General features: G+C 37.0%; 1 non-coding gene across 1 annotated transcript; it reads left to right on the forward strand.

Annotated features, from left to right (window-relative positions):
* The first annotated feature begins 13,400 nt into the window (after positions 1-13,400).
* Positions 13,401-13,506, forward strand: LOC142521560 (small nucleolar RNA R71). The gene has a single exon (XR_012814266.1). It is a non-coding gene; the product is annotated as a small nucleolar RNA R71 (small nucleolar RNA).
* The last annotated feature ends 13,685 nt before the right edge of the window (positions 13,507-27,191 follow it).

Here is a 27,191-nt window from a genome sequence, read left to right on the forward strand (position 1 = left end):
CCACAAGCAGGGTCCCTCGGAGGTCTGGTCGGGGTCTGGCCAGCGGCCATTTCAAGGTGGAGGGAGTTTAGCTCATGGTTGAAGGAAGTTCTTAGGTGGCCGAGAAATGTCCTAGGGGCAGAAGAGGTTTTCTGATTTTTAATGGGTTGATATGGGTTTAATTTCGGTGTTATATGGGTTTGATATGTTTTGGTAAGACATGGTTCGAATTTGGGAAAATTATGTTAAATTTTGAGTCGATTCGGGTTAAAATCAGGACTTCGGATTAAGTTTTTAAGTCGAATTGTGAAAATAGGTTTAAAGGCTTGAGTTTATGTCTAAGGAATGTTTAGAATTCGAATTTAGGCTTATATGATGAGTTGGGATACGCTCGGGTCAAAGTTTTAAGGTAAAAAGTCAAATTGGGAAAGTTAGGGTTTCAATGGCAAAATGGTCATTTTACGTCTAAAGAAATTAAAAAGTCCCTACAGTGTCCCGAAGAATCATAACATATGATAAAATAATTAATTTAAATGATTAATGAATTTTTTGGAATTTTTACGATATATGCTAAAGTTACGATGCATGCTCATTTTTAAGAAAATTGCTAAAATGCATGATATTTTTATACGTGGTGAAAATGATAAAATATTTTGAAAGAGTTGAGTTGATTGTGACAAATAATGATAATAATAATAATTTTATTGGAACTTCTGTGAGGGCCAAGGCTCTAGAGGGACCCTGTTTACGGGTCAAGGTCCCCGAGAGAACAAAATATTATATTTCCACATGCCACGGCCCATTGAAAAAAAGGTTGCTGAGGTTATGCCGCTTGGTACCATGGTTTTACAGTTGAGATTGATCAATCGATCTTATGATGATATCTAGTCACATTCAATGAAAAGACTTCGCCTTAAAAATATTTTTATGATATACGATGATGATACAAGCTTTATGATATATGATACATGATATGATGATTTTAATGCTACATTGAAATGATTTATGATGCACATGATTTTTACATGATTTATGGAAAATTGCACGTGTTCATGATTTTAAGGCAAATGTAATTTATTACAAATATTTTTAATTCACGTATACATATTACTTGTTATTACTTGTTAGGATGTACTGAGCCATTAGGCTCACTAGATTTGAGTGGTACATGTGATGATAATAATGAGGCATGTTAGGATAGATTGGATAAGTGAAAGTGTTTAGAACGATGGGGTTGAATAAACACTTCAAGATTTTCAAATCTTTTCGATAGGGTGAATTAGTTTAGTGATAAACTAAATTCAAGAATCTTGTTGTCAATGTCAATCAGATAACTAATTTAGTGCGGAAATAAACTGACTAACAGATTGAATACTTAAGGAACAAAGAACACAAAGACTTATGGATGTTCGGAGACTTCAAATGCTTCTACGTCACCTCTTCTATCACAAGGATATGATTTAACTAAAAGACTTTTATTTATTATAGAAACTGTAATATTAAGAGGGTTTACTACTTCGAGAAGAGTCAAAGACCAACAAGGAAATAACCCACTTCAATTTGGTCTTAAACACCGCCAAACTGAAACTTTTAGTATTTTTACAACTTTATTAGTACACAACCGATATTATTTTCTTAGCACAACTGATCTTAAAAGATCGAATATAACAGAGATAAGTGCTAGTGCTTTTGCTCGAAGATAGCCTGAAAGCTATGAATATATCTAATAAGTGTGAGCTATTTCGTAGCTGATTCATTGAGAATGATTTTGCTTGCTTGTTCTATAGTTCACTAACTTGCTAACTTCTTCTAATCTGAACTTCACGGCTATTTATAGGCTTTGCTTCCAACGATGATATTGAATGCGTTTAAATTGACATATATCCGTTGATATGTCATGTCTAGACACGTCATCATTCTTCTGACAATAGTACACTGTGACATTCTGATATACGGCGCTCCCACTACAAGTTATAGTCTGCTTTGTACAAATTGTCGGTTGTTTGCTACACTCTTAACTGATGATGTGTCAAACTGATTATCAGTTGATTCTATAGCCGATTAGATGAACTGATTGTATAACTGATCAATCTTAAATCATAGCTAAGTACACAAATTCAGTTCGCTTCGATAAGTTTATTTGCCTCGATTATTTAACTCATTAACTGTAAGGTCCAGAAATTTAAAGTACGTAACCTGAATGCATGCAAGGTTTAAAAAAATCAATTACTGATTAAACTGGTTTAGGCTTTAATAGCCATGATGAAACCTCTGCAAGTGATACGATGCCAAAATTGAATGAGCACAAAGGGAAGTATATCAGTTTTGTGAAATCAACTATGGTACATGAATTCTAAGAACCAATTAAACTTGTTGTGCAACCGATTGAAAACAAGAACAAGGCTACATGGTGTGGAATTGGATGATATGTAGATTACTAATCTAAAATATTAAATAAAATAATATCAATTAAAACGACAAATTCAGATATCAAGGAGAGATTCAAATCAAATAAATAATTAAAACACACAACGGTACCAAACTCTACTATGTTGACAAGTGTTAAAATTCCAATTAATTATTTAATTCTTGACAATCACGGTGAAATCCCCAATTTTATTTATTAAACGATTCCTCGAGTTAATAAACCTATTTAAATCTAACAGTCCAATTATTTCTAATTGAATTTAATTAGATCTAAATGCATTAAATCTTCGTGGAATTTCAGTTTTCACCTAAAACCGCACACTGAAACCGAATACTATTTCTAGTCAGTTTAACCATGTGTTGATGACGTCTTTGTTGCTATATTTAACCAATCATCTTCCGATTCGTGATTAATCAACAGACATGTAAATATTTGATCAGGCTATTAACAAGAAATATTAAACTAACATCAATCAATAATTAAAATCAAGAAAAATAATATATTGAAAATAAACCAAATATCAAACAAAATATTGTTTGGACCTATTGTTGTTTAGCCTAGAGAAAATTATTCCATGAATTCAAAATAGAAGTGAAAAGTCATATTTAAGTTCATAGAAGAAAACAAAATTAAGGATGAGTGAAAGGAATTCTTAGTGATTTGTGGCGTGTGTTGAGGAATTCCTCATGCTTATGTCTCTATCTTCTTCCATGATGATGTCTTCATTGTAGTATTATGTTCTCTTCGTTTCTCTCTCCTCTGCCTCATTTTTTGTACGCTTCTCTCCTCTGCCTCCTTTTCTGTACGCTTCTCTCATCTGCCTGTCTATTCTCCTTTCTCCTTTCTTCTTTCTTCTTTCTTTTCTTCTCTCTCCTCCTTTGTACTTCTTCTTTGCCTCTTTCTTTTCCTTCTTTTTTCCTTCTCTGCTGTTCACTTCCGCGCTGATTTTTTTTCTCTGTTTGCGCCTTCCTTTCACGTCTCTGCTTCTTCTCCTTTTGTCCCTACTCAATGTGCTTAATCCTCTAATTCCTTGAAGCCCATGTCAAGTTCAAAAATTGTAGATATTATTGTAGAGATTTTATTTTTCAAGATCTGCAAAGATTTCTTCCAAAACTTCAATATTATCAAGGAATAAAATATAAAATATTTTATTTCCTTTCTTTTGGTATTTTGTTTCCTTTGAAATTTTGTAAAATCATCTTATCTCCCAATTTAGGCATTTTTTCCTCTTCTATTCAAATCTACAATGATTATAAAATTAATTAAGATAAGCACAAAATTAAGGATAATAATTCTAGATAAGCACAAATATTATAAAATAAAATCCCTAAAATCTTTATAAGATTTGGGCTTATCAATCCCCCACACTTAGCTTTTGTTCGTCCTCGAACAAATAAAAAAATAAAAATATAACCGAGGAATATTCAATGATTCACCACAAAATTGACACAATCAACACCTTGCAACTTTCTAAATTACGTCACACTCAATCAAAAGATCACACGTCAAAAATCACTAAAGGGGTTTATTTCTCTCAAAATTAAGGTAGAGGAATAGTGTATATGCTAAAATCGGGTAGTTGATGTGTGATTTTGAAAGAATACGAATGAGGGCTAATTGTATGTCTTTGACACACTCCATTCGATTTGTATATGCTCAAAATGGGATATTATGGATATAATGATGCATTGGGTAGGCTCGAAAGGGTCAAACGGTCCAAAGATAACCTAAATCATCCCCAAGTCATTTTCCTCTGTATTTCGCCTCGAAAGATAATTAGACAAGTTCTAGATTGTTTTTTTTTCTTTTTTTTTTCTATTTTTTCATGAGCTCACCTTTTACCAATTCACGGTTAATTCATATAAGTATGACCTAAAGTGCATAGATTATGTCTCAAAATATGATACAAAAATAGTTTGTGCTCAAATCATTCGGCTACAACTACAGCTCATCTCAATCAGTTCTAGGTGTGTGATCGAGCAAAACTTGCACTGTGGAACCTTAATAAAAATATGATTGTGTGTGCTCAAAAATTAATCGCAAGTGCACGATGTCAAGTAATAGTATAATGTACGTGAGTACGAGTATCGTTCCACTGAAGACTGTGTTTGACAATTATTATCTTCGGTTATTAAATCTTTAGCAACGAAAATTGATTGATTGATTATTACTACTATGCTCAAATTAATGCACAAATAAAATGAATCAATAATTAAATAATGAAATATGATATTAAAAATAGTTGATTTAGTGAAAAATGGATTTGTTGGGAATTTCGATTCACCTACCCCTCGTGAATTAATTAATTCGTTCGATAATGATTATATGATTTCGACATGATTTTCTATTCAATTGAACACACTCTCTCGAGCTATGCCAAACTAATTCTACTCAATGAAGTAATTAAATGTCTTTAATTATTTATCAAGAGTGAATTGCATGTCGATCTATGAAATCCCTAGTTTTCGACCCTTAGGACTATAACTATCGGCGCGTATCCAATTTCATATATCTATGTAAATTGTAGATCCACGAATTATACTACTCGTTCCTCTCACAAGTTATTCTCTCGAACTCACTCGCAATATAAAAACGTTGTTAAAGTTAGCTACACTTTAACAACACGATAAAACAATAGTATCATCAAGAATAAATCAGAAATCGATATGTGAATTAATTTAAATCAAGGTTCGGGGTAGGATCCCCTTAAATCCCAACAAATAATAAAGTTTAGCTACTCGAATTCATAATGAAAATAAAAGCAACAACGTTCAAAGATAAAAACTAAGTTAGAAATACTAGATTTGATGAAAATTGCGAGGAACGACGCCCGAAAATCTTCGAATCTTCGATCCAAGCGCGAAAATCCTCTCCAAGGCTTGTGGTGGCTCTCCAATAAAGTCTGAATAATCCCCACTGGTCGAAAAATCAGGCCTAAAATCCTCCACATCCAGAAAATAAGGTAAGGAATCGTCCAAAAATCTTTCCAAAATTATCAAGCGCGCCCGGGCGGACATAAGTTTCCGCCCGGGCGGATAACTTTCGCACATTATTTTTTCCTTTTTTCTCTGTCGCGCCCTGGCGGATGTAAGTTTCCGCCCGGGCGGATGACTCTCGCAAATCTTGATTTTTTTCAGCTCTCAAGCGCCCGGGCGGATGTGAATGTGCGTCCGGGCGCAAGTCCTTCGCAAAATAATTCTTTTTTTCTTCATTTTTGCACGAATCTCCTGCATTTTCACACCGAGACACATGATTAATAATAAAACATAATATAAACTAAAATGTGACAAAATGCATGCAATCTAAACGATAAATGCAACACAATGGGACAAAACATGACATGAAAAACAAGTAAAATCCACCTATATCAACCCCCCAATACTAACCTTTTGCTCGCCCTCGAGCAAAATAGGTGACAAGACAGAATGAAATATGACACAAAGTAACCTGACAGTGAATTCATAGTCATCAACTAGCCTCAACGAAACTCAACATATTCCCTTTTCGATCAATGCAAAAGCACACTCTTCGCACTTTCTTTGGTCTAGACACTGTTTCCAATAAAACATGAACGTGTATGTGTGTGTCGTTAGTCCTAGCATCATAAATGACAGAGGGATCCATTCTCAACCTTTGTTAGAGATTTAAATCAGCCTGTTAGTGTAAATATCACTCTCTTTTATTCCTCTGCACTCAGTAATCACCAGCAGCGCCCCTTTTTCTATTTTTTTCTGAATTGGAATACAGTGATAAAAGGACTAATTTAGAACCTTTCATCTCAGATTCACATCCAAGTGTTTTTATATTTTTAGCCAGGAATAGGATTTCATTCCTTTATTCGGCTCCCCAACACCTTACATCTCCAACTTTAGCCAGGAATAGGATTTCATTCCTTTATTCGGCTCCCTCACACCTTACATCTCCAACTTTATCTCTATTTTTTTCTTTTTTTTTCTATTTTTTTTTATTTTTTTATTTTTTTTTCATTTTTTACGCTGCTGATAGATACCTCGATTCAAGAGAATATCGTCAAGTTCAATTTACACCTTCAAACATCTTCGTTCCCCACTTTAGTTTCAAATTTTCACCATCTTAGCATGCATGCTTCTAGTTCTAACATTTGTGCAAAGAAAGTTCAACGTTTTAAATAAAACTTCATGTCTTTACCACAGTAAGTGCTAAAGAAGTGCAAGTACACTACAGACAGGGAATGTCTCATCACTTCCTAATCATCCTTGGCTAACAAGTCTACTTCAAACACTGTCGGCTGACACACCAATGCAAAAATGACGAATACTAAATGCCAACAAATAAAACCAACACAGAAAAAAATGACACATGACACAACATCCATCCACCCCCCAATACTAAAGTCGAGCAGTGTCCCCAATGCAACAGACGATAGAAAAGAGATAGATAATGCATAACAAAACAGATGCAATATGACCTAAACATGCAACAGAAATAGAAATAAACAAAAAGGATCTAAACGACATGCAAGAAATAAAAAGAAGGGACATAAGTGACTCCCATCTCGAAGATCGTCCTCCTCGTGCGCCTCTGGGGGAATGACGTCAGCTGCCGGCTCTGGTGCATCGGCATAGTGGAACTGAAACGGTGGCGGGAAAGCGGGCATGGGTGGTGGGAGAAGGGCTGGGTCAATACCATTGTGGCTTAGGGATAGGCGAAGCATGGCATCAGTAGCCGTCTGATACGTCTGACTCACAGCCTACCACTGTAACTGATGGTCCGCAAAGGCCGCAAATTCGTCCATCCGGTCCTGAAGAAGGCGACGTCGAGGTCGCGGGGCCGGTGGTGGGGGCTGCTATGGCACGGGATCAAAAGTAAAACCGTCCCAGATGGGGCCAAACTGTGGGAAAGACTTCCGCCGTACTGCTATTTTCTGTATCCAGCTAGCGTCATCGAGGGCCTTGGTTGGTGGCAACCACTCATCGTCATCCTGAAAAATGACCCCAGCGCCCGCACATAGCTCTGTGATAATGTGGGGGAAGAACAATGCCACATTCGGATTATGAATGCTCAGCTGGATCTGCGAATGAATGATTCTGCCCACATTGAGTGGCATGCGAGTGATCAGTGCGTAAAGCAGCAGCCCCCTCTCCCTCTGGACTTCGCTAGTGTGACCGACTAGCATCAAACGTGTGGCCAGAAATGCATACCACATCGCAGCCTGGACAAGCAAATATTTCTCTGCAAAACAAGTGTGCGAGCCAGGTGTCTTCCACGGAGACCCCGAATAGCAGATTCTTTGCATCATCAAGTCTAAATTGGGTTCTGTTGCCCATGCCACATAAACCGAGTCATCCACAGCCGGTGTCTCAAGCACCCTATTAATTTCTACCGAACTAAAGTCTATGAGCTTTCCCCTCACAAATGCTTTATTATCGTTCCTCTCAGCCGCATTAACATAGAATTCTCTCACCACTGGCACCACCGCGGCTTGCGGTTGGCTACAAAATTTTCCCCAGCTTCTATGCTTAATCTGATTTATAATATATATGTATTGCACAAGCAGGAAACCACGTTCGCGAAGCGGAGCTCTATGTATTTTCGCGTGTTCATAGCGTTCCCTAGCGGTATCATTCACAAATAATTGAGAATTACGCGATGAAGACGAAGAGGCATGAATCACCCGAGCTTTCTTAGGCGCCATCGTGGATTATGTGAGAAGCACAAGTAGCCCGGAGTAGGAGGGTGTGTCGCCGAGAGAATGCTTGCCGGAACTCGGAGGCGGCGGCCGGAGAGATGCAGGTGGCCGGAGAAATAGTAGAGGAGGCCGGAAAATGTCAATGGTGGCCGGAAAATTGCTTCTTGATGCTTGGTGAAGATGGAGCTGCAAGAATGTACCTGAAATGTGCACAAAATAGGTGATTGGAGTGAGATTGAGAGAGGAGGGGCGAAAAAAATCGAGGGGGGCGGCTAGGTTTGAAGTGGGGAGAAGAAAAAGAAGGCGCTGCAGATTTTAATTCTGCGCGATCCGCCCGGGCGGCTAATTTTCGGCTTTTGAAAAATTATTTGGAAACGGGGTGCGCCCGGGCGGATATAAATGTCCGTCCGGGCGGATATTTCACGGTTTTTTTTTAAAAATTTGAAAAGGAAACGCGCCTTGGCGGACATAAACATCCGCCCGAACAGAATATTCACGGCTCTTCACTTCTTTCTTTTTTTTAATAAATAAATGTAAAACAAAAAGAACATAAACCAAAAATCGAATTAAATGCAAGGTAAAGGGGAGAGAGGTAGTTCTAAATTTATAGTCGAGAGCTGGACTGTCGGTCAATTTCAGTTCGGATTGTTTTGGAATCGGGTGATTCCAAGTTGTGGCTCAACTGTGCCACCCATGTAGTGCTTCAGTCGCTGGGCATTGACCGTAAATGTCCAATTCTTTCCGTCATGCAATTCTACAGCTCCCGATGGGTAAACTTTGAAAATCACGAATGGGCCAGACCATTGCGACTTCAACTTTCCGGGAAATAGTCGCAACCGGGAGTTGTAGAGCAGGACGTTTTCACCTTCCTTGAATTCTCTTTCGATGATCCGTCTATCATGAGCTTTCTTTGTCTTTTCTTTATACGATAATGCGAGATCATATACCAGATTCCGAATTTCCTCCAACTGGTCCAATTGAAGTAGACGTCGTTCACCTGCATCAGTAAAGTTAAAGTTCAGTGCTTTTGTTGCCCAGTATGCTCGATGCTCTAACTCTACAGGTAAATGACATGCTTTATCAAACAGTAGTCTATATGGTGTAGTGCCTATAGGTGTTTTGAATGCAGTCCTATATGCCCAAAGAGCATCATCTAACCTTACAGACCAATCTTTTCGACTGACACCTACCACTTTTTCTAAAATCCGCTTGATTTCTCGGTTAGACACTTCAACTTGACCACTCGTTTGGGAGTGATAGGGAGTAGATATCTTATATGTTACACCATATTTGCTTAAAAGTTTTTCAAAGAGTTTGTTGCAAAAATGGGTGCCACCATCACTAATGATTGCTCGTGGTGTCCCAAACCTGTTAAAAATATTTTTCTTTAAAAATTTCAGGACCACTTGAGCATCATTAGTGGCATATGCTTCTGCCTCTACCCACTTAGACACATAGTCGACCGCCACAAAAATATATTTTTTTGTGAAAGAGCTGGGAAACGGTCCCATGAAGTCTTTTCCCCACAAATCAAAAACCTCACACTCAATAATATTATTCAAAGGCATTTCATAACGGTTAGAGATGTTACCTGTCTGTTGGCATTTATCACAGGCTAGCACATAAGAATGAGCATCTTTAAAGAGGGTTGGCCAATAAAAGCCACATTCAAGTACCTTAGATGCCGTCCTTGTTGGTCCGAAATGACCACCTACCTCACGATCATGGCAATGGTGGAGAATTTGACCAAACTCTTCCTCTGCAACACAGCTTCTTATCATGGCATCTGCACAAATCTTAAACAAAAACGGTTCCTCCCAAAAATAATACTTCACGTCAGAAAAAAATTTCTTTCGTTGGTGAAATGATAGATTTGGTGGAGGTGTGCCTGTGACAAGAAAGTTAGCGAAATTGGCATACCAAGGACAATGTTTCACCTCAAACAGTTGATCATCAGGAAACCAATCATCAATAGCCTGATCTACACAGTCATTACTAATAAGCTCTAGTCTAGACAAATGGTCCGCCACCACATTTTCTACACCTTTTTTTATCTCTTATTTCGAGGTCAAACTCGTGGAGAAGTAATATCCACCGGAGTAAGCGTGGCTTTGCATCTTTTTTAGCAAGTAAATATTTCAATGCCGAGTGATCTATGTAAACAATTACTTTGGACAAAACAAGGTATGAATGAAATTTGTCAAGTGCAAATACTACTGCAAGTAATTCCTTTTCAGTTGTTGCATAATTCAATTGAGCCTCGTCAATGGTCTTACTTGCGTAGTAAATTGTATGAAATACCTTGTTTTGACGTTGGCCAAGCACAGCCCCCACCGCAGTATCACTGGCATCGCAGATGATCTCGAAGGACAGATCCCAATCTGGTGCCACCAAGACAGGAGCTGTCACCAAGCGCTCCTTCAAATCCTCGTACGCCTGTAAACAATCAAAATTGAAATCAAAAGGCACATCTTTCATAAGTAAGGAAGATAAAGGTTTGGCAATTTTTGAAAAATCTTTGATAAACCGCCTATAAAAACCGGCGTGGCCTAGAAAACTTCTAACTCCCTTTACTGAGGCTGGTGGTGGTAAGTTCTTTATGACTTCTATTTTATCTTTGTCCACCTCAATCCCTTGTTCCGAAACCTTGTGCCCTAAGACAATTCCCTCTTGTACCATGACGTGGCACTTCTCCCAATTAAGCACCAAGTTCGTTTCCTCGCACCTCTTCAACACGGTTCTCAGATTCTGCAGACACTCATCAAACGTTGCACCAAATATAGAAAAATCATCCATAAATATTTCAAGAAAGGTTTCAATTCTATCATGGAATATAGCAGTCATACAACGATGAAACATAGCAGGGGCATTACAAAGACCAAAAGACATACGGCGGAAAGCAAAAGTTCCATAAGGACAAGTGAAAGTGATTTTCTCTTGATCCTCAGGTGCAATAGTGATTTGATTATACCCTGAATACCCATCTAGAAAACAGTAAAACTCATGCCCCGGTAGTATCTCCAACATCTGATCAATAAAGGGCAGGGAAAAGTGGTCCTTACAGGTGGCTTCATTCAACTTCCTATAGTCAATACACACTCGCCATCCCGTAATTGTCCTGGTTGGTATTAATTCATTTTTTTCATTTGTGATCACAGTAATCCCACCTTTTTTCGCACACACTGAACAGGACTTACCCATGCACTATCAGATATAGGATAGATAATACCTGCATCAAGGAGTTTTATAGTCTCTGCTTTTACTACCTCTTGCATCTTTGGATTTAATCTTCTCTGAGGTTGCACAAGAGGTGAGTACTCATCTTCCATCAAGATCTTGTGCATGCAGACTGATGGGTTGATCCTTTTTATGTCCGTCACCTTCCACGCAAAAGCACTCTTGTCCGCTTTTTACACTTCCAACAGTTTGTCCTCCATCACATCTGTCAAAGCAGCAGAAATAATGACAGGTAAAGTGTTATTCTCACCTAAGTATACGTACTTTTGGTGTGGAGGCAATGGTTTGAGCTCAAGCGTCGGTGGATCCTCCAAGCTTGACTTCTGAGGGATCAAGTCTCTTCGATCTTCCAAGTCTTCTAATCTCATTCTTATTGGCCTCTTCCATGGTTGGTTGGCATTGAGGTATGCCACTATTTCGGCTCTCTCTTCGTCCAGTTCATCTTGTCTCAGTTCAGTAGTGAGAGTGGCTTCCAAAGGATCTCCAATAGCACCCTGCACATAGTTGGACACAAGAGCATCAAAAGCATCAATCCTATAACAACTATCAGAGTGCAGTGTGTGCTTAAGTGCATTAAAAACATCAAAAGTAATCTCTTCCTCGCCCACTCTCAATCTCAACTTCCCTTCTTAAACATCAATCAGGGCCTTGCCAGTCGCAAGGAATGGTCTCCCCAAAATCAAGGGCATTTCCACATCCTCCTCCATGTCAAGTACCACAAAATCTGCAGGAAATATGAATTTGTCCACCTTTACCAAGACGTCCTCTATGACCCCTCGCGGGTATTTGACAGATCTATCTGCTAGTTGCAAAGACATCATTGTTGGCTTAGGTTCTCCTAATCCGAGCTTCCTAAATACAGATAAGGGCATAAGATTAATACTTGCACTAAGATCACACAAAGCCTTGTGAAAAACGACATCACCAATCATTCAAGGAATAGAAAAACTCCCTGGGTCTTTTAGTTTCGGTGGGATTTTGTTTTGCACCAAAGCAAAGCAATTCTCCGTTAATTTCACCGTCATGTGATCCTCCAACTTCCTCTTAATAGCTAATATGTCTTTCAAAAATTTAGCATAACTAGGCATTTTCATCAAAGCATCGGCAAAAGGAATATTGATATGCAATTTTTTGAATACCTCAAGAAACTTATCGAATTGTGCATCAAGTTTTGCCTTTTTTAATGCTGCAGGAAAAGGTGGAGGAATAACAATTTTAGAATGTGCAGTGGGTGCTGGTGTTGAGTTGGAAGACTTACCTTTTGAAGACTCAGTCTGTTCCTCCTGTGCTTGAGTTTTTTCTGTTCCTCTGGCCTCTAAGATCTTTCCACTCTTCAACTCAATGGCCTTCACTTGCTCTTTTGGATTGGTCTCTGTGTTACTTGGCAAGGTGCCCGGCTCTCTATTTGCTATCATCTTTGCCAACTGTTCAATCTGATTCTCTAGCCCCTTTATTGACGCATCTTGATTTTGGAGTCTAGTTTCAGTGGACGAGATAAACTTAGACATCATCTGCTCTAAGTTGTAATTTTCTTCTCTAGGAGGGTCAGATCTATACATCGGTTGTTTCCCATATTGTTGTCCTCCTTGTGGTCGATTCTGACTGTTTTTACCACCCCATAAGAAGTTGGGATGTTGCCTCCATCCAGGATTGTATGTGTTTTAGTACGGATCATTCCTCGGACGGTTGTGGACTCCTACTTGATTCACCGGTGCCTCATTTTGCACATAGAAGGGATTGTCATCTTGACAGTCCTTCACAAAATGTTCACCTCCACACTTTTCACAGAATATCTCTTGAAGACGCATAGCTGTGCCACCCATATTCAAACCATCCAACTTCCTGTTCAAGATATTGAGTTGTGCAGTAATAGCGGAAATGTCAGTTACCTGGTGAACTCCTGCACTTCTTCGCTGATTATTTCTTTCAGATTGAGGATGATAGCTGCTAGCAGCCATCTCCTCCAACAACTCATATCCTTCCTCAGCAGTTTTTCTCAACAGGTTTCCACAACAAGTAGCATCTATCATAGTACGATTAGGAGTAAGCAAGCCACAATAAAAGGTTTGAACGACTAACCCAAGTGGCAGTTCGTGATGAGGACATCTTCTTAATAAATCTTTGAAGCGCTCCCATGCCTCATACAAAGACTCCTGCTCGAATTGAGCAAATGTAGTGATGTCTGCCCACAGTTTCATGGTCTTAAATGGAGGAAAGTATTTAATTAGAAACGCTTTCGCCCTGTCCTCCCATGTTGTGATCGAACCTACAGGAAAACAATTCAACCATGCTTTAGCTTTATCACGTAGGGAGAAAGAAAATAAACGCAACCTAACAGCATCATCAGAAACTCCATTAAATTTAAAAGTGTCGCAAATTCCAAGAAAATCTGCGATGTGCGTGTTTGGGTCATCTATTGCAGATCCTCCAAACTGGACTGTGTTCTGAATCATTTGAATTATAGCTGGTTTGATTTCGAAGTGGTTTGCCCGCACCATAGGCCTCACAATGCTGGGGCGTGCTCCATCCAAAGAAGGTTGGGCATAATCCAGCATCGGTATACGGCGTGGCATCTCAGCACGTCTAGCATCATGGTGTTCCTCCTCATGATCATTCTCGTGCCTCTCCATCAGTTCTTTCAGTCTCTGCTGCTGCCTTCTCATGCGGAAAGTTCTTTCAATTTCAGGGTCAAACTGCTCAAGCTCCACGTCAAGTGACTTTGGCATGCACTGGACGAGATATCTGTGAAGAAATCAAAGGTGTCAAACAAAGTAAAAATAGAGAATACTAAAGAAAATAACTAAAAATAAAATTGTGAATTAACAGTCCCCGGCAACGGCGCCAAAAACTTGATAGAGCAAAACTTGCACTGTGGAACCATAATAAAAATATGATTGTGTGTGCTCAAAAATTAATTGCAAGTGCACGATGTCAAGTAATAGTATAATGTACGTGAGTACGATTATCGTTCCACTGGAGACTGTGTTTGACAATTATTATCTTCGGTTATTAAATATTTAGCAACGAAAATTGATTGACTGATTATTACTACTATGCTCAAATAAATACACAAATAAAATGACTCAATAACTAAATAATGAAATATGATATTAAAAATGGTTGATTGAAAATTCAATGAAAAATGGATTTGTTGGGAATTTCGATTCACCTACCCTTTGTGAATTAATTAATTCGTTCGATAATGATTATATGCTTCCGACATTATTTCCTATTCAATTGAACACACTCTATCGATCTATGCCAAACTAATTCTACTCAATGAAGTAATTAAATGTCTTTAATTATTTATCAAGAGTGAATTGCATGTCGATCTATGAAATCCCCTAGTTTTCGACCCATAGGACTATAACTATCGGCGCGTATCCAATTTCATATATCTATGTAAATTGTAGATCCACGAATTATACTACTCGTTCCTCTCACAAGTTATTCTCTCGAACTCACTCGCAATATAAAAACGTTGTTAAAGTTAGCTACTCTTTAACAACACGATAAAACAATAGTATCATCAAGAATAAATCAGAAATTGATATATGAATTAATTTAAATCAAAGTTCGGGGTAGGATCCCCTTAAATCCCAACAAATAATAAAGTTTAGCTACTCGAATTCATAATGAAAATAAAAGCAACAAAGTTCAAAGATAAAAACTAAGTTAGAATACTAGATTTGATGAAAATTGCGAGGAACGACGCCCGAAAATCTTCGAATCTTCGATCCAAGCGCGAAAATCCTCTCCAAGGCTTGTGGTGGCTCTCCAATAAAGTCTGAATAATCCCCATTGGTCGAAAAATCGTGCCTAAAATCCTCCACATCCAGAAAATAAGGTAAGGAATCGTCCAAAAATCTTTCCAAAATTATCGAGCGCGCCCGGGCGGATAACTTTCGCACATTATTTTTTCCTTTTCTCTCTGGCGCGCCCGAGCGGATATAAGTTTCCGCGTTTCCGCCCGGGCGGATGACTCTCGCAAATCTTGATTTTTTTCAGCTCTCAAGCGCCCGGGCGGATGTGAATGTGCGCCCGGGCGCAAGTCCTTCGCAAAATAATTCTTTTTTTTTTTCATTTTTGCACGAATCTCCTGCATTTTCACACCGAGACACATGATTAATAATAAAACATAATATAAACTAAAATGTGACAAAATGCATGCAATCTAAACGATAAATGCAACACAATGAGACAAAATATGACATGAAAAACAAGTAAAATCCACCTATATCAGTGTGATTCAATCTCTTGAGTGATCAAAAATCTAGAAAATCAATTAGTGTGTCATGTAATCACAAGTGCAGTTTCTCAAAGAATAACCAAAGAAAAAAATTTCATGTTCGAGGATTATACATTAAAGCACGTGCTAAGAAACAAAACCCCCCCTCCCACACTTTAAATTTACATTGTCCTCAGTGTTATGACATTTAAAAAGAATATAAAACTTGGATATAGAATAGTAAGAGAATACTTCCCTGACATTGTTGCTTTAAGCTCCATGGAATGCTACATGGGGATGGTAGAATTCCTCCGTGCATGTAGTCTCTTGTTTCAATAGTTGAATCTTTTCTAGAATCTAAATCATCTTACTTCATTTCAATATTCCCTACACACACCAAAGTCACAGAGAATTAAACTAACCAAATGAAAAAGTAAAAATAAAAAAATAAATGAAACAAAAATAAATAAATCACTGGGTTGCCTCCCAGCAAGCGCTAAATTCATTGTCTATAGCTTGACTATGGAGAAACAGCCTTCAAATAGCGGCTTCCGCCCATAGTAAGTATCATACAATACTACATATGGGTCTTGATTATGTGTGCCCTCAAGCTTGGCATGATATTGACATTGTAAGCTCGTCGCTCCAACAACACTCGGCAAAAATTGATTATTAGGGGAAGAACAATCCAATCCATGATAAAGCTCGTAGAGGATGTAATATTCTTGAGTTTGCGTTGATAGAAATAAAGAATCTGCTGGTGGAATATATGTTAAACCATATTTGAGTTCAAATCCTTCGCCTTCTGTTCCTCTACATCTTCCAACTTCACTTCTGCCTCATCTTTGCGTAGGAATTTCTCGAAGAATTCTTCTTCCTCAAACTCAAACACTTGTGGAAGATCAGATTCAGGTGAAGTTTTTACATGATTTGAATCACTCTCCAAACCTTTATTATTTGAGTTGTCATCATTCACCCATACCTGATTGGTCATTAATTGATCGACAAAAATCGCTTCGTCCTCTTGGTGGATTTCAGACACTGGTTGCATTAGAAGCTCAATCTGTTCATCGATGAAACACAAAGAGTTGACCATCTTCTCCCACTGGGCCATGATTTCATCTAAATGTGTACTACGCTCTTCTTGTTGCTCAAATGGTTGATTTACAAAATTGGGGCAAAATTGTGGAGGATATTGGTGACTCCAACCCTGCAGTGAAGGATCACAATTCCAGTGGTAGACGAAATCTGTCATATCATCTAACAAGTGCATCGCACTGTTGTATTCTCTATTAAATAAGTGACTACCAGTTGCCAAAGCTCCATAATTTACTCAACTTCTTGTTGCCTCATCCAAACCAAAATAGAAAATTTGAATAAGAGTGTAGTTTGACAAATCATGAAACCGAAAGTTGTTTGCCAGATTATTGAATCTCACCCAAGCAGCATCGAATGGTTCCGAGTATTGTTGGGCAAAATTCGTGAACACTCCCCGATGATCCATCTTGAAGTACCACGCAATAAAACAAATAAATTAGAAAAAAACAGATGATTTTTTTATCTTTTTTTTTTGGAAAAAAATGTATGGTCTAAATAAACCAATTTATTCCAATATTAAATAAATTAGTCTCCGGCAACAGCGTCAAGTTATAGTAAATTGATGATGAATCCAAGATCGATCCCACAGAGATTAATATTTAATTATTAGAATTTTTATCACTTAATTTAAGCTAGACAAAATAAATAAAAAGATGATATGTAGATTACTAATCTAAAATATTAAATAAAATAATATCAATTAAAACGACAAATTCAGATATCAAGGAGAGATTCAAATCAAATAAATAACTAAGACACACAACGGTACCAAACTCTACTATGTTGACACGTGTTAAAATTCCAATTAATTATTTAATTCTTGACAATCACGGTGAAATCCCCAATTTTATTTATTAAACGATTCCTCGAGTTAATAAACCTATTTAAATCTAACAATCCAATTATTTCTAATTGAATTTAATTAGATCTAAATGCATTAAATCTTCGTGGAATTTCAGTTTTCACCTAAAACCGCACACTGAAACCGAATACTATTTCTAGTCAGTTTAACCATGTGTTGATGACGTCTTTGTTGCTATATTTAACTAATCATCTTCCGATTCGTGGTTAATCAACAGACATGTAAATAGTTGATCAGGCTATTAACAAGAAATATTAAACTAACATCAAACAATAATTAAAATCAAGAAAAATAATATATTAAAAATAAACCAAATATCAAACAAAATATTGTTTGGCCCTATTGTGGTCTTAGCCTAAAGAAAATTATTCCATGAATTCAAAATAGAAGTGAAAATTCATATTTAAGTTCATAGAAGAAAACAAAATTAAGGATGAGTGAAATGAATTCTTAGTGATTTGTGGCGTGTGTTAAGAAATTCCTCATGCTTATGTCTCTATCTTCCTCCATGATGATGTCTTCATTGTAGTATTATGTTCTCTTCCTTTTTCTCTCCTCTGCCTCCTTTTCTGTACGCTTCTCTCATCTGCCTCTCTCTTCTCCTTTCTCCGTTCTTCTTTATTTTCTTCTCTCTCCTCCTTTGTACTTCTTCTTTGCCTCCTTCTCTTCCTCCTTTTTTCCTTCTCTTCTGTTCAATTCCGCGCTGATTTTTTTCTCTGTTTGCGCCTCCGTTTCACGTCTCTGCCTCTTCTCCTTTTATCCCTACTCAATGGGCTTAATCCTCCAATTCCTTGAAGTCCATGTCAAGTTCAAAAATTGTAGATATTGTAGAGATTTTATTTTTTAAGATCTGCAAAGATTTCTTCCAAAACTTCAATATTATCAAGGAATAAAATATAAATATTTTATTTTCTTTCTTTTGGTATTTTCTTTCTTTTGAAATTTTGTAAAATCATCTTATCTCCCAATTTAGGTATTTTTTCTTCTTCTATTCAAATATACAATCATTATAAAATTAATTAAGATAAGCACAAAATTAAGGATAATAATTCTAGATAAGCACAAATATTATAAAATAAAATCCCTAAAATATCTATAAGATTTGGGCTTATCAATGACTATTTGTGGGGCCTTTAGCTGCTAATCATTATTACAATACAATTTGATTATGGTTAATTATTTACAGCGAAAAACGAGTGCATTTCTTTACAATGTGCCCAAAATATGTCAACAATAATATTTTAAAAATAGTATATAATAAAGTCTCGTCATAAAACAAGCCCACATATAATCAAAGCAACTCATACAACAACTCATATCCTCGAGATATGCCACGGTATATAGATACATATATATACTGGGATAAACAACAAAACCTCTAACATCAACTGTGACTTCCTTCAGAAGTACCCTCTCCGGTCTCTTGATATCCTGGAGTTCCTGTAATTGTCCACACACAAAGACAACAACAGCCCCCTTTGGGGGTGAGCAGAAGCTCCGTATGGAACAACCATCATATATACAACCGATATCTACACAATGATATATGATATGCAATGAATGTATGTCGTGGAGATATCAGGTCAAATGCCCATCCACTGAGCATATATCTGAATCAAACGAATCGCTATCAAATCAATGCTCGGCTGTCACACTTGCCTCAATCAGGGATACTTGCATGATAGCGTCGTCAAAGCGCCATCAAATCCCAAATCTAAATCAGTCCTCGGGGCCACAAATGACTATGTTTTAAGGGCCACATAATGCCAAACATAGCATCGTGTTCACAAATCCCAGAATCAAATCCAATCATATCAGGGTATACAAAGATCATAGCTTAACGTGTATGTCATGTATCGATGTATGAATAAAATGATGTGTGTTAGCAAAATATTTATTTTGTACATCGATAATCCATTCATAATGTCATGTATGCCACATCAACTCAACAAATAAGGCATATAGACACATATCCTCAACCAAATCAATCAAAAATATATTGTATGACACAGATACCTGTCGTATGTTACTCGATCGCAACATACCTCAATTCTTCGTTTCCAGTATATGTAGCTTAAAGATTTCAGTATAAAAACTCTATCTACATCAATAATATATTCATTTCAATCAATAGTTTCATTCAAATTCAACAATATAAGTTTCAAATATCTTTTGAAACTTTGTAAATTCATATTAAATTGAAATCATAACATAATTCAATTCCGAATTCAAAACTTATTTTTTTGTCGGTTATTCTATCACATATATGAATCTCGCGTCGCCTTCTAAAATAACGCACTCGACGCGAGGATTCCGAATATATAATTTGTTTCCAGTTTGGACAACGTTTCGAGGTGATTTCGTACGATAAAAATCGAGTTTCTCTCGTATTCTCTTGAGGCTGATGAAAGAACAATGAAAAAGAAATGAAAAAAATAATAGCAAATCGTTCTTATCATCTGGCCATGGTCGGTCTCGCGCTCGGGCGGTAACATCTCGTGCTCGAATGCGAGACTTTCTGTCTCCGAATGACATTTGTGCCGCGCTCGGGCGCGGGATGTTCTGTCCAACATCCTAGGTTCTACATGAGCAAAAGTGGTCAACATGAAAGTTATAGATTTATCTGTTGGCTTTCATTTGCCACTAACCTCACTCAATTTGGATATCGGACGCGAGAGTTATGATCATTCTCCCAAAATGTGTTAGTGCAGAAATTGTAATGCACACGTGATATGATTGGTTAGGGGGATCACTGTTGAACTACAATAGCTCGGTTCTCGAAATATTGAACACCGATGAATTAAATCGAGTTTGGTATTCAAACCAAGCGGAAAATATTCGAAATAATCCTTCGTAGAAACCGATTCAATATTTTGTAAACCATTTAAAATATATGCAAGTTGAATGAGTAAAAATATTTTAGTTGAAACATTTTATCAAACACTTGGTATGCAATATTTTTGTATTTGAAGAACATATAAAATGCTTCAACAATCCATCTTTAAAAACAATGGAAATGATAAGTAAATGCAATAAACAAATAGACACAAATTTGTTTATGGATGTTCGGAGACTTCAAATGCTCCTACGTCACCCCTTCTTCCCCTTGGGAAGGATATTCACTAGAAGACTTTGATTTATACAAACACTTGTACAAACCCACTCAGCTAGGACTTACCCACTGCCTAAACTGAACTCCTAGCACTCAAGATTGTAGGCAGCACCTCACAATCATCATATTGTTTAATGTTTCATATGAAAAGACTACAAACTCATTGTTTTACGTCTTTGTGTGAAGACTCACTCAACTAAACTTTGAAGTTCAACTCTCTTGTATATGTGTGAGTGATTGTGTGTGAGAAATTTATCTTTTACAGTTTACATCTCAAATGTATCCTCACACAAGGGCTTGTGCTCTCAACTAGCTGATTTCTTCATGCTAACTGCCCTTGCATTGAATCCCTTTCAAAAGCTCTTGTTTGATCTTCAAGATGTTGTATTTATAAGCCCCAACAATGATATATACGTTAGACACAAGAATATGACCGTTTGGAAAATTTCTGTGCTGTTTTTGCAATTGTAACGGTCAAATTCGCCTTGCTGGACATTTTCTCGACTGGTCATTCAGTTCAACTGGTCAGCAGCTGGTTCAGTTCAGTTGGTCAGCTGCTGGTTCGGTTCAGTTTAGCTGTTTCACTTGGTCTGGTTCAGTTCAACTGGTTCGGTTCAGTTTCAGCTGGTCTAGTTCAGTTGAACTGGTTCAGTTTCAGTTGGTCAGCAGCTGGTTCAGTTCAACTGGTCAGCAGCTGATTCACTTCAGTTGGTCTGGTTCAACTGGTCTTCAGCTGGTTCAATTGGTTCAGTTTCAACTGGTGTGCTGAAATCAGCCTAGCTGATTTCAGTTTGTGCAGAACCAGTAACTTTATCGTCATTTATCAGCATCTTAAGCTTCGATTCAGACTTCGACTTCTGAAGATGATTTGTAGATCATCGTCTTATATTTCCAACGCATACTGAATCGCTTAATTTTGATAACCGAGCTGAGAGATATGATCAAAATACCGCAATTGCTCATACCCAACTGATTGCTGTTTTCGTGCAATCATTTCGGTAATTCAGCGATCAGTTAGACCATGATAACATCCGAATTTGCTCAACTAACGTGAAATACAACTTGTTGCAAATTGAGTTTTCTGATCAGAAGAGTTGGCGGATTGTCATTTGGATCGTCCAGCTGAGAAATATCTTCCAAACACCGAAGCTCGCCAGAAATTCAGTTTGTGCAGAATTTGGTTTCAGTTTACTTCTTGTGTTAACAACTTCACACTTGAGTAAATATATTAGAAACACAATAAAAAGTTTTGTTAACATCAAAATCAATATTGCAAACTTGAAAAGTTCCAACAACACGTTACACTTCGGGATGATTTTGCCCCTATTTCCAAATGGATTTGGGCAAAACTCAAGACATGAAAGTTTCCGTACTATGTATTAGCTTTCTAATGAAACTAATTTCATTTCATTTGGACTAACTCTCAGATAAGTATGCTGAAAACCGTAAAATGTGTCACTTTTTTTATTGCGGTTCAGCACATCATTCAACTACAAATCAATTTCTAATACAATCTTTCATTATCACCACATATTTTCTCACTTTAATTTTCAATTATATACGTCATTACACGTCATCACATAAAATTTCATGAATTATCGATAATCAACATAGGTTTACTATAATACGATATATGGTCTTTACACTATTTCAATTATCACAACTGTAAGCCAGTTCAGAAGAGATATCAGATGAACAATCAGTTGAAAAATGTTAAAAATCATATTGTTTTATCTGCACTCAACACACCAAACACACACAACTTGGGAAAAATATTTTGGAACACAACGACTCGAAAGTCAGTCGGACAGATCCAAGTCTAGGTTCCCAAAGGAGTAATCAGTTTAAGACCCAAATACTTGTGAGTATCAAAATTATTCATTGTGTGTGATTGCAGGTGACAGATATATCAACAAAAGAATCAATTTGGTATTTCGACAGTGGATGTTCGCGACATATGGCAGGGGATGCTGATTTGCTATCCTAACTGATCAAGTACTCTGGTCCAAACATCAGTTTCGGAGACAAATCAAAACGTAGAACTGTGGGTAATGGTAAGCTTATCCATAGTAACATTATTATTAATGATGTCTTACTCGTTGATAATTTGAAGTATAACTTGATTAGCATCAGTCAGTTATGCGACAACAATTTTTAAGTTCAGTTCAACAAACACACTTGCACAATTAAGAATTCAACTGATGACATCATCATAACTCAATATCGATGTGGTAACACTTACAAGGTGAGTTGGACTAATCAACTTAATGGATAGAAAAGTGTGGTGTCCTAATTCAAAATATTTGGATGCAGATGTTTTATTCATAATAATGGCAAAAATTATCTAAATACATTTGACGCTAAATCCGATGAAAGTTTACTCATCAGTTAGTAAGGCTTATAGAGTGTTTAATAAATGTACTTTGAATAGAGAAGAATCAATTCTTGTCGCATTTGATGAATCTGCACTAACTGATAAGTCAACTGATCCAGTTGAGCTAACTAATCGCTTTACAGAAATCAGTTTGGAGGTGAAGAAGAAGTTACATCAATCGAAATATCCTTCAAACACCAGAACTAGAAGTAGTGGATCAAACAGTTGAACAAGAAACTATTCCTAACAATCAGTTGGTGGGACAAAGCGATGATATTCAAATTCCAACTAAAACCGGAGAACCTGAAACTAAAAGAGATATTCGGTTACAAACTGAACCAGTTGCTGAAATCGATCCAACTAGTCTCAACTACAGATGGAACAAATCACATTCACAAGAATTGGTGATATGTATTCCATCTGAACCGTTAAGAACCAGAAAGCAAATGTTTAATTTATTCGTACATTATGCATTTGTTTCATAATTTGAACCAAAGAAAACTAATGAAGCTCTAGCTGATCCTAACTGGATAAATACTATGCAAGAAAAGCTAAATTATTTTATCCATAACAATGTCTAGACTTTAGTTCCAAGACCACTTTCTAAAACAATTATAGGTACAAATTGGGTTTACAGAAACAAACTGAACGAATATGGTTCAGTTGTGCGCAACAAAGAAATATTGGTAGCACAAGAATATAGGCAAGAAGAAGGAATTTATTATGATGAGATATATGCACCAGTTGCACGGCTGGAAGCAATAAGAATATTCCTCGCCTATGCCTCCTTCAAAGACTTCAAATTATATCAGATGGAGGTCAAAAGTGCATTCCTAAATGGTCAGTTACATGAAGAAGTCTATGTCGAACAACAACCAGGTTTTGTAAATCACTCCTTTCTGGATCATGTTTATCATTTGAAAAAACCGTTGTATGGTCTTAAACAAGCTCCCAGAATTTGATATGAGACTTTATCAAAATTTTAAACTGATCAAGATTTCATTGTTGGAACATTTGATAAAACTTTGTTCAAAATTTCAAAGAAAAATCATATTTTACTTGTGCAAATTTATGTTGATGATATTATTTTTGGGTCAACTAACCCCAAATTGTGCGAGAAATTTGCAAAGTTAATGTAGGATAAATTTGAGATGAGAATGATGGGTGAACTGACAATCTTTCTTGGTCTGAAAGTGAAGCAACTGGAAATTGGTACATTTATCAGCCAGACCAAATATACGAAGGAACTGCTTAAGAAGATTGGCATGGAAACATGTTCAGCTGCAAATAATCCCATTAGTTCATCAATAAAATTAGATAAATATGAAGGGAGAATATCAGTTGAGACGACACTTTACAGAGGTTTAATAGATTCTTTGCTTTACCTAACTGCTAGCCGTCCTGATATTGTGTTTGTTGTTTGCATGTGTGCTAGATTTCAAGAAGATCCTAAACAATCGCATTTTTCAGCTGCCAAACGTATATTGAAATATCTTAAAGGCACACAAAATGTGGGTTTATGGTATGCTAATGGCTCATCTTTCAATTTAGTTGTCTATTCAGATGCAGATTATGCAAGATGTAAACTTGATCGAAAAAGCATCAGTGGATCATGTCAGTTTCTAGGAGACAGACTGATTTCATGGTTCAGCAAGAAGCAAACATACATAGCAACTTCTACAACTGAATCAGAGTATCTAGCTGTTGGAAGCTGATGTATCCAACTGCTCTGGATTCAGCAACAACTAAAATATTATGGAGTCATTGCAGAATAATCACCAATCTTCTGTGATAACACAAGTACCATTGTGATTACATACAACCTAGTTTTTCACTCCAGGACTAAACATATTGATGTCAGACATCACTTTATCAGAGATCATGCTCTCAAGAAGGAAATAAGACAGGGCTATATCTCAACTGAACAACAAGCAGCTGACATATTCACCAAGCCACTTCTCGAGACTAAGTTTTCTTACTTTCGCAATATTCTTGGCTTAATTGATTTGTCTTAATCTTGTTTCATTATTATATGTCAATTCTTGTTGTTAATCAATTATTACCAAGCTTGTATTCAAAAATAACAAAGCAGTAAAGCAATAAATAGCAATGAACAAAATACAAAATTTTATTGATAAAAACAAGTTGCTATTACATTGTTGAGTTCCCTATCTACTGCATCTTGCAAGAATGAAATTCAACTGGATATCCCTCCGGTGGAGGTTTTCCTGAAGCTTTCTAAGAATGCAATCCTTCCTAGAACCCTCTGCTCCTACATGAGCATCAAGAAGTAGACACCTTCATCTGTGAAGAGGTCTGAAGTATGAATGACGGAGAGGCGCAGCTTATACTTGATTTCAGTTGCCACTTGTTTACTCGTGGCAAATAGTCCATCCTTTCAGACGGAATGCAGCTCCTTGATCTTGGTCCAGGTGAACATTATCTTTTCAAAGACAAAGTCTTCGATCTCTTGCTTCCTAGCTGCCTCGATTGACAGCTTCATCTCCTCTGTAAGATCGGGTTGCTTGGAACTACTAGCTTTGTCCATGCTCTTGACTTATGTTATCTGCTGAATTATTTTGTATCTAATGAGATTGATCTTATTAATAGAGAGAGATTCAAACTATCTAAAGAAACGTACAGAAGAATATGAAGAGACTTCCTTCAACCATCTACACTTAAATTATCTAAGGATAAGATTTTTATTTTATGCATATATTTAGGGGGAATGTCGTATTTTAATTGGTTAACTGATAAGACAATTATCAGTTGATCTTAAACTGAACTGATTCAGTTTTCAACGGATCATTCAATTATTGACCTAACTGATCTTATCACATAGGTTAACTGATTATCAATGAAATTTGACATTAAATGTTGTGACTTTCAAAATTACGTCATCAATTATATCATTCATTGTATATTAATTGATTATGGCCCCAAGTAGTCAAATCTACTCATATTTACAGTTACATATCACATACACATGTTTTTATTCAAATTAATCTTGGACTTACACTGTGTCCAAAAATTTGAACAGTCCTTATTCAGTTTTCTTTACGTCATTTCACTCTCTCAGAGCATTCAAACATTCAGAGCATTTCTTCTTTGTAGAAAATCAACTCAAACAAATGGCAAGCCAAACTCCAGCATTCATCCTCAATGCTATGGCAATTGACTTTGAATTTGTTCTATCTGTACCAGATGAAGCAGTTCGAAGCGTATTTTTGAAACTTGAAACTGCCGGCCTGAAGAATTTCTAGGATTGGCAAACCAAGTAATATACTCGAAGGAGATTCAAGAAATTTATGCCAACAATACGATCTCAGACGACGGTAAAATCATCTCAACCGTCAACAATCAGTTACTGACTTAAATGAAGAATCTTTCAGCACTCTTTTTCAAATAGCTTCTAATGGTTTATCTCATTTCTTTGAGATTAAACTTGCTGATATTGAAGAGATGAAGACTTTGTTGTCTGCTGATGGGAAGAAAATTAAAGTGTCTAATCCCAAGAAAGAGCTGAAGCCAGAGATACAATTGTTGGCTGATATAGTTGACAAGGTTGTTCTCGTTAAGTCAGGTTCGTTTGCTGCCCTTACCCTTGAAAAATTCCAAGTCATGACAGTGATTATGAATGGCAGAAGATTGTACCGGTCGACTACTGAAGAACATGGTTCAATCTTCCAAGCAGTCCAATGGTTTTGCTGTGCCGCTCAGCTATCTGCTGAAGAATTCTGGTTTGGTGGATGACTCAGCTGAGAAGTCATTCAAGTTCAAGGTTTTCAATGCCAAAAATGTTCAGCAACCAAAGACAAAGCTGGACATTTCTCCTGAGAAATTCATTTAAATAAAAAAGGAGATTGGGATGTTGGCAGCTCCCAAATCAATAAAGAAGGCCAGAACAAAGGACTTGGTGCAGAAGAAGACAATGAAAAGGAAACTAATTGTCAGTGAGAGTGAATCGGAGAAAACTCCATTTTCGAAGATTGTAAAGAAGCCAAGGTCTCAGAAGACCAAACCAGCTGTTGTTGAAGCAATTCCAGCTGAAAGACTTATACCAACTGGAGCTGAACTGCCTCTAACTGCTATACCTATTCGGGTAGTTCCAATTACAACATCAGCTGAAGAGACTCAGCAACAAAAGCCAACTGGTCCTCCGAAGAAGATAGTCACCGAATCTGGTGAAAAACTGACACTGGTTG

This window comes from Primulina tabacum, chromosome 12 (genome assembly GCF_025594145.1).
Source record: "Primulina tabacum isolate GXHZ01 chromosome 12, ASM2559414v2, whole genome shotgun sequence".
NCBI lineage: Eukaryota > Viridiplantae > Streptophyta > Magnoliopsida > Lamiales > Gesneriaceae > Primulina > Primulina tabacum.